The sequence below is a fragment of the Schistocerca gregaria genome, unplaced genomic scaffold (assembly GCF_023897955.1).
Source record: "Schistocerca gregaria isolate iqSchGreg1 unplaced genomic scaffold, iqSchGreg1.2 ptg000345l, whole genome shotgun sequence".
Taxonomy (NCBI): Eukaryota; Metazoa; Arthropoda; class Insecta; order Orthoptera; family Acrididae; genus Schistocerca; species Schistocerca gregaria.
In genome coordinates this window covers 3,075,416-3,085,015 of record NW_026061808.1, presented here as the reverse complement: position 1 = coordinate 3,085,015, position 9,600 = coordinate 3,075,416, and positions in this window count along the sequence as shown.

Below are 9,600 nucleotides of genomic sequence, written 5' to 3'. Positions count from 1 at the left end.
AAAACCTGAGAAATCCGTCCGTTTTCGTCATTTGTTATCGAATCAACTTAAAGCCAGATCGTCACATTGGCCGCTCTTCTCTCTGAAACGGTTGTACTTATCGTCTGCAAAGCTATGTCACGTGCTGCCGTATGCGGAGACACTAAAAGCACCATAGTAGAACACAGATGTAGCTTTTAAGTTGATGTAATAGCCAGTAAGAAGTAGTACAACTCAAATTTTAGGTATCGATTATTGACTTTTTAGCGGGCTTTGGTGCCTTGGACATTACCTAGGACCTTAAGATTCTGCATGAAAGGAGGACTAGCAGCCGAGTTGCATGGGAGAATGTGAAAAGTGTTCATATGTAGTAAAAACCTGAGAAATCCGTCCGTTATCGTCATTTGTTATCGAAACGACTTAAAGCCTGATCGTCACATTGGCCGCTCTTCTCTCTGAAACGGTTGTACTTATTGTCTGCAAAGCTATGTCGCGTGCTGCAGTATGCGGAGACACTAAAAGCACCATAGTAGAACACAGCTGAAGCTTCTAAGTTGATGTAACAGCCAGTAAGAAGTAGTACAATTCAAGTTTTAGGTATCGATTATTGACTTTTTAGCTGGCTTTGGTGCCTTGGACATGAGCTAGGACCTTAAGATTCTGCATGAAAGGGGGACTCGCAGCTGAGTTGCATGGGAGAATGTGAATAGTGTTCATATGTAGTAAAAACCTGAGAAATCCGTCCGTTATCGTCATTTGTTATCGAATCGACTTAAAGCAAGATCGTCACATTGGCCGCTCTTCTCTCTGAAACGGTTGTACTTATCGTCTTGAAAGCTATTTCGCGTGCTGCGGTATGCGGAGACACTAAAAGCACCATAGTAGAACACAGATGAAGCTTCTAAGTTGATGTAATAGCCACTAAGAAGTAGTACAATTAAAGTTTTATGCATCGATTATTGACTTTTTAGCTCCCTTTGGTGCCTTGGACATGAGCTAGGACCATAATATTCTGCATGAAAGGAGGACTAGCAGCCGAGTTGCATGGGAGAATGTGAAAAGTGTTCATATGTAGTAAAAACCTGAGAAATCCGTCCGTTATCGTCATTTGTTATCGAAACGACTTAAAGCCTGATCGTCACATTGGCCGCTCTTCTCTCTGAAACGGTTGTACTTATTGTCTGCAAAGCTATGTCGCCTGCTGCAGTATGCGGAGACACTAAAAGCACCATAGTAGAACACAGCTGAAGCTTCTAAGTTGATGTAACAGCCAGTAAGAAGTAGTACAATTAAAGTTTTAGGTATCGATTATTGACTTTTTAGCTGGCTTTGGTGCCTTGGACATGAGCTAGGACCTTAAGATTCTGCATGAAAGGGGGACTCGCAGCTGAGTTGCATGGGAGAATGTGAATAGTGTTCATATGTAGTAAAAACCTGAGAAATCCGTCCGTTATCGTCATTTGTTATCGAATCGACTTAAAGCAAGATCGTCACATTGGCCGCTCTTCTCTCTGAAACGGTTGTACTTATCGTCTTCAAAGCTATTTCGCGTGCTGCGGTATGCGGAGACACTAAAAGCACCATAGTAGAACACAGATGAAGCTTCTAAGTTGATGTAATAGCCAGTAAGAAGTAGTACAATTCAAGTTTTAGGTATCGATTATTGACTTTTTAGCTGGCTTTGGTGCCTTGGACATGAGCTAGGACCTTAAGATTCTGCATGAAAGGGGGACTAGCAGCCGAGTTGCATGGGAGAATGTGAAAAGTGTTCATATGTAGTAAATACCTGAGAAATCCGTCCGTTTTCGTCATTTGTTATCGAATCGACTTAAATCCAGATCGTCACATTGGCCGCTCTTCTCTCTGAAACGGTTGTACTTATTGTCTGCAAAGCTATGTCGCGTGCTGAGGTATGCGGAGACACTAAAATCACCATAGTAAAACACAGATGAAGCTTCTAAGTTGATGTAATAGCCAGTAAGAGGTAGTACAATTCAAGTTTTAGGTATCGATTATTGACTTTTTCTGGCTTTGGTGCCTTGGACATCAGCTAGGACCTTAAGATTCTGCATAAAAGGGGGACTCGCAGCTGAGTTGCATGTTAGAGTGTTCATATGTAGTAAAAACCTGAGAAATCCGTCCGTTTTCGTCATTTGTTATCGAATCGACTTAAAGCAAGATCGTCACATTGGCCGCTCTTCTCTCTGAAACGGTTGTACTTATCGTCTGCAAAGCGATGTCGCGTGCCGCGGTATGCGGAGACACTAAAAGCACCATAGTAGAACACAGATGAAGCTTCGAAATTGATGTAATAGCCGGTAAGAAGTAGTACAATTCAAGTTTTATGTATCGATTATTGACTTTTTAGCTGGCTTTGGTGCCTTGGACATGCGCTAGGACCTTAAGAATCTGCATGAAAGGAGAACTAACAATCGAGTTGCACGGGAGAAAGTGAAAAAAAGTTTATATGTAGTAAAACCCTAAGAAATCCGTCCGTTTTCGTCATTTGTTATCGAATCGATTTTAAGCCTTATCGTCACATTGGCCGCTCTTCTCTCTGAAACGGTTGGACTTATCGTCTGCAAAGCTATGTCGCGTGCTGCGGTATGCGGAGACAATAAAGCTCCATAGTAGAACACAGATGAAGCTTCTAAGTTGATGTAACAACCAGTACGATGTAGTACAATTCCGGTTTTAGGTATCGATTATTGACTTTTTAGCTGGCTTTGGTGTCTTGGACATGAGCTAGGACCTTAAGATTCTGCTCGAAAGGGGAACTAGCAGCCGAGTTGCACGGGAGAATGTGAAAAGTGTTCATATGTAGTAAAAATTTGTGAAGTCCGTCCGTTTTCGTCTTTTGTTATCAAATCGACTTAAAGCCAGGTCGTCACATTGGCCGCTCTTCTCTATGAAACGGTTGTACTTATCGTCTGCAAAGTTATGTCACGTGCTGCCGTATGCGGAGACACTAAAAGCACCATAGTAGAACACAGATGTAGCTTTTAAGTTGATGTAATAGCCAGTAAGAAGTAGTACAACTCAAATTTTAGGTATCGATTATTGACTTTTAGCCGGCTTTGGTGCCTTGGACATTACCTAGGACCTTAAGATTCTGCATGAAATGAGGACTAGCAGCCGAGTTGCACTGGAGAATTTGAAAAGTGTTCTTATGTAGTAAAACCTAAGAAATCCGTCCGTTTTCGTCATTTGTTATCGAATCGACTTAAAGCCAGATCGTCACATTGGCCGCTCATCTCTCTGAACCGGTTGTACTTATCGTCTGCAAAGCTATGTCGCGTGCTGCGGTATGCGGATACACTAAAAGCACCATAGTAGAACACAGATGAAGCTTCGAAGTTGATGTAATAGCCACTAAGAAGTAGTACAATTAAAGTTTTATGCATCGATTATTGACTTTTTAGCTCCCTTTGGTGCCTTGGACATGAGCTAGGACCATAATATTCTGCATGAAAGGAGGACTAGCAGCCGAGTTGCATGGGAGAATGTGAAAAGTGTTCATATGTAGTAAAACCTGAGAAATCCGTCCGTTATCGTCATTTGTTATCGAAACGACTTAAAGCCTGATCGTCACATTGGCCGCTCTTCTCTCTGAAACGGTTGTACTTATTGTCTGCAAAGTTATGTCGCGTGCTGCGGTATGCGGAGACACTAAAAGCACCATAGTAGAACACAGTTGAAGCTTCTAAGTTGATGTAACAGCCAGTAAGAAGTAGTACAATTCAAGTTTTAGGTATCGATTATTGACTTTTTAGCTGGCTTTGGTGCCTTGGACATGAGCTAGGACCTTAAGATTCTGTTTGAAAGGAGAACTAGGAGCCGAGTTACACGGGAGAATGTGAAAAAAGTTTACATGTAGTAAAACCCTAAGAAATCCGTCCCTTTTCGTCATTTGTTATCGAATCGATTTTAAGCCTGATCGTCACATTGGCCGCTCTTCTCTCTGAAACGGTTGTACTTATTGTCTGCAAAGCAATGTCGCGTGCTGCGGTATGCGGAGACACTAAAAGCACCATAGTAAAACACAGATTAATTTTCGAAGTTGATGTAATAGCCGGTAAGACGTAGTACAATTCAAGTTTTATGTATCGATTATTGACTTTTTAGCTGGCTTTGGTGCCTTGGACATGAGCTAGGACCTTAAGAATCTGCATGAAAGGAGGACTAGCAATCGAGTTGCACGGGAGAATGTGAAAAAAGTTCATATGGAGTAAAAACCTGAGAAATCCGTCCGTTTTCGTCATTTGTTATCGAATCGACTTAAAGCCAGATCGTCACATTGGCCGCTCTTCTCTCTGAAACGGTTGTACTTATCGTCTGCAAAGCTATGTCGCGAGCTGCGGTATGCGGAGACACTAAAAGCACCATTGTAGCACACAGATGAAGCTTCTAAGTTGATGTAACAGCCAGTAAGGAGTAGTATAATTCAAGTTTTAGGTATCGATTATTGACTTTTTTGCTTGCTTTCGTGCCTTGGAGATGAGCTAGGACCTTAAGATTCTGCATGAAAGGGGGACTAGCAGCCGAGTTGCACGTGAGAATGTGAAAAGTGTTCTTATGTAGTAAAAACCTGAGAAATCCGTCCGTTTTCGTCATTTGTTATCGAATCGACTTAAAGCCAGATCGTCACATTGGCCGCTCTTCTCTCTGAAACGGTTGTACTTATCGTCTGCAAAGCTATGTCGCGTGCTGCGGTACGCAGAGACACTAAAAGCACCATAGTGGAACACAGATGTAGCTTCTATGTTGATGTAATAGCAAGGAAGAAGTAATACAATTCAAGTTTTAGGTATCGATTATTGAGTTTTTGGCTGGCTTTGGTGCCTTGGACATGAGCTAAGACCTTAAGATACTGCTTGAAAGGAGGACTAGCAGCCGAGTTGCACGTCAGAATGTGAAAAGTGTTCATATGTAGAAAAACCTGAGAAATCCGTCCGTTTTCGTCATTTGTTATCGAATCGATTTAAAGCCAGATCGTCACATTGGCCGCTCTTCTCTCTGAAACTGTTGCACTTATCGTCTGCAAAGCTATGTCGCGTGCTGCGGTATGCGGATACACTAAAAGCACCATAGTAGAACACAGATGAAGCTCTAAGTTGATGTAATAGCCAGTAAGAAGTAGTACAATTCAAGGTTTAGGTTTTGATTATTGACTTTATAGCTGGCTTTGGTGCATTGGACATGAGCTAAGATCTTAAGATTCTGCTTGAAAGGAGGACTAGCAGCCAAGTTGCACGGGAGAATGTGAAAAGTCTTCATATGTAGTAAGAATCTGAGAAATCCGTCTGTTTTCGTCATTTGTTATCAAATCGACTTAAAGCCAGATCGTCACATTGGCCGCTCTTGTCTCTGAAACGGTTGTACTTATCGTCTGCAAAGCTATGTCGCGTGCTGCGGTATGCGGAGACACTAAAAGCACCATAGTAGAACACAGATGAAGCTTCTAAGTTGACGTAATAGCCAGTAAGAAGTAGTACAATTAAAGTTTTAGGTATTGATTATTGACTTTTTCCTGGATTTGGTGCCTTGGACATGAGCTAGGACCTTACGATTCTGCTTGAAAGGAGGACTAGCAGCCAAGATGCATGGGAGAATGTGAAAAGTGTTCATATGTAGTAAAAACCTGATAAATCCGACGGTTTTCGTCATTTCTTATCGAATCGACTTAAAGCCCGATCGACACATTGGCCGCTCTTCTCTCTGAAACGGTTGTACGTATCGTCTGCAAAGCTATGTCGCGTGCTGCGGAATGCGAAGACACTAAAAGCATAATAGTAGCAAACAGATGAAGCTTCTAAGTTGATGTAATAGCCAGTAAGAAGCAGTACAACTAAAATTTTAGGTATCGATTATTGACTTTTTAGCTGGCTTTGGTGCCTTGGACATGAGCTAGGACCTTAAGATTCTGCATGAAAGGAGGACCAGCAGCCGCGTTGCGCGGGAGAATGTGAAAAGTGTTCATATGTAGTAAAAACCTAAGGAGTCCGTCCGTTTTCGTCTTTTGTTATCAAATCGACTTAAAGCCAGGTCGTCACATTGGCCGCTCTTCTCTATGAAACGGTTGTACTTATCGTCTGCAAAGTTATGTCACGTGCTGCCGTATGCGGAGACACTAAAAGCACCATAGTAGAACACAGATGTAGCTTTTAAGTTGATGTAATAGCCAGTAAGAAGTAGTACAACTCAAATTTTAGGTATCGATTATTGACTTTTAGCCGGCTTTGGTGCCTTGGACATTACCTAGGACCTTAAGATTCTGCATGAAATGAGGACTAGCAGCCGAGTTGCACTGGAGAATTTGAAAAGTGTTCTTATGTAGTAAAACCTAAGAAATCCGTCCGTTTTCGTCATTTGTTATCGAATCGACTAAAAGCCAGATCGTCACATTGGCCGCTCATCTCTCTGAACCGGTTGTACTTATCGTCTGCAAAGCTATGTCGCGTGCTGCGGTATGCGGATACACTAAAAGCACCATAGTAGAACACAGATGAAGCTTCGAAGTTGATGTAATAGCCACTAAGAAGTAGTACAATTAAAGTTTTATGCATCGATTATTGACTTTTTAGCTCCCTTTGGTGCCTTGGACATGAGCTAGGACCATAATATTCTGCATGAAAGGAGGACTAGCAGCCGAGTTGCATGGGAGAATGTGAAAAGTGTTCATATGTAGTAAAACCTGAGAAATCCGTCCGTTATCGTCATTTGTTATCGAAACGACTTAAAGCCTGATCGTCACATTGGCCGCTCTTCTCTCTGAAACGGTTGTACTTATTGTCTGCAAAGTTATGTCGCGTGCTGCGGTATGCGGAGACACTAAAAGCACCATAGTAGAACACAGTTGAAGCTTCTAAGTTGATGTAACAGCCAGTAAGAAGTAGTACAATTCAAGTTTTAGGTATCGATTATTGACTTTTTAGCTGGCTTTGGTGCCTTGGACATGAGCTAGGACCTTAAGATTCTGTTTGAAAGGAGAACTAGGAGCCGAGTTACACGGGAGAATGTGAAAAAAGTTTACATGTAGTAAAACCCTAAGAAATCCGTCCCTTTTCGTCATTTGTTATCGAATCGATTTTAAGCCTGATCGTCACATTGGCCGCTCTTCTCTCTGAAACGGTTGTACTTATTGTCTGCAAAGCAATGTCGCGTGCTGCGGTATGCGGAGACACTAAAAGCACCATAGTAAAACACAGATTAATTTTCGAAGTTGATGTAATAGCCGGTAAGACGTAGTACAATTCAAGTTTTATGTATCGATTATTGACTTTTTAGCTGGCTTTGGTGCCTTGGACATGAGCTACGACCTTAAGAATCTGCATGAAAGGAGGACTAGCAATCGAGTTGCACGGGAGAATGTGAAAAAAGTTCATATGGAGTAAAAACCTGAGAAATCCGTCCGTTTTCGTCATTTGTTATCGAATCGACTTAAAGCCAGATCGTCACATTGGCCGCTCTTCTCTCTGAAACGGTTGTACTTATCGTCTGCAAAGCTATGTCGCGAGCTGCGGTATGCGGAGACACTAAAAGCACCATTGTAGCACACAGATGAAGCTTCTAAGTTGATGTAACAGCCAGTAAGGAGTAGTATAATTCAAGTTTTAGGTATCGATTATTGACTTTTTTGCTTGCTTTCGTGCCTTGGAGATGAGCTAGGACCTTAAGATTCTGCATGAAAGGGGGACTAGCAGCCGAGTTGCACGTGAGAATGTGAAAAGTGTTCTTATGTAGTAAAAACCTGAGAAATCCGTCCGTTTTCGTCATTTGTTATCGAATCGACTTAAAGCCAGATCGTCACATTGGCCGCTCTTCTCTCTGAAACGGTTGTACTTATCGTCTGCAAAGCTATGTCGCGTGCTGCGGTACGCAGAGACACTAAAAGCACCATAGTGGAACACAGATGTAGCTTCTATGTTGATGTAATAGCAAGGAAGAAGTAATACAATTCAAGTTTTAGGTATCGATTATTGAGTTTTTGGCTGGCTTTGGTGCCTTGGACATGAGCTAAGACCTTAAGATACTGCTTGAAAGGAGGACTAGCAGCCGAGTTGCACGTCAGAATGTGAAAAGTGTTCATATGTAGAAAAACCTGAGAAATCCGTCCGTTTTCGTCATTTGTTATCGAATCGATTTAAAGCCAGATCGTCACATTGGCCGCTCTTCTCTCTGAAACTGTTGCACTTATCGTCTGCAAAGCTATGTCGCGTGCTGCGGTATGCGGATACACTAAAAGCACCATAGTAGAACACAGATGAAGCTCTAAGTTGATGTAATAGCCAGTAAGAAGTAGTACAATTCAAGGTTTAGGTTTTGATTATTGACTTTATAGCTGGCTTTGGTGCATTGGACATGAGCTAAGATCTTAAGATTCTGCTTGAAAGGAGGACTAGCAGCCAAGTTGCACGGGAGAATGTGAAAAGTCTTCATATGTAGTAAGAATCTGAGAAATCCGTCTGTTTTCGTCATTTGTTATCAAATCGACTTAAAGCCAGATCGTCACATTGGCCGCTCTTGTCTCTGAAACGGTTGTACTTATCGTCTGCAAAGCTATGTCGCGTGCTGCGGTATGCGGAGACACTAAAAGCACCATAGTAGAACACAGATGAAGCTTCTAAGTTGACGTAATAGCCAGTAAGAAGTAGTACAATTAAAGTTTTAGGTATTGATTATTGACTTTTTGCTGGATTTGGTGCCTTGGACATGAGCTAGGACCTTACGATTCTGCTTGAAAGGAGGACTAGCAGCCAAGATGCATGGGAGAATGTGAAAAGTGTTCATATGTAGTAAAAACCTGATAAATCCGACGGTTTTCGTCATTTCTTATCGAATCGACTTAAAGCCCGATCGACACATTGGCCGCTCTTCTCTCTGAAACGGTTGTACGTATCGTCTGCAAAGCTATGTCGCGTGCTGCGGAATGCGAAGACACTAAAAGCATAATAGTAGCAAACAGATGAAGCTTCTAAGTTGATGTAATAGCCAGTAAGAAGCAGTACAACTAAAATTTTAGGTATCGATTATTGACTTTTTAGCTGGCTTTGGTGCCTTGGACATGAGCTAGGACCTTAAGATTCTGCATGAAAGGAGGACCAGCAGCCGCGTTGCGCGGGAGAATGTGAAAAGTGTTCATATGTAGTAAAAACCTAAGGAGTCCGTCCGTTTTCGTCAGTTGTTATCGAATCGACTTAAAGCCAGATCGTCACATTGGCCGCACTTCTGTCTGAAACGGATACATTTATCGTCTGCAAAGCTATGCCGCGTGCTGCGGTATGAGGATACACTAAAAGCACCATAGTAGAACAGAGATGAAACTTCTAAATTGATGTAATAGCCAGTAAGAAGTAGTACAATTCAAGTTTAAATTTTTGATTATTGACTTTTTAGCTGGCTTTGTGCCTTGGACATTACCTAGGACCTTAAGATTCTGAATGAAAAGAGGACTAGCATCCGAGTTGCACGGGAGAATGTAAAAAGTGTTCATATGTAGTAAAAAATTGAGAACTCCGTCCGTTTTCGTCATTTGTTATGGAATGGACTTAAAACCAGATCGTCACATTGGCCGCTCTTCTCTCTGAAACGGTTGTACTTATCGCTTTCAAAGCTATGTCG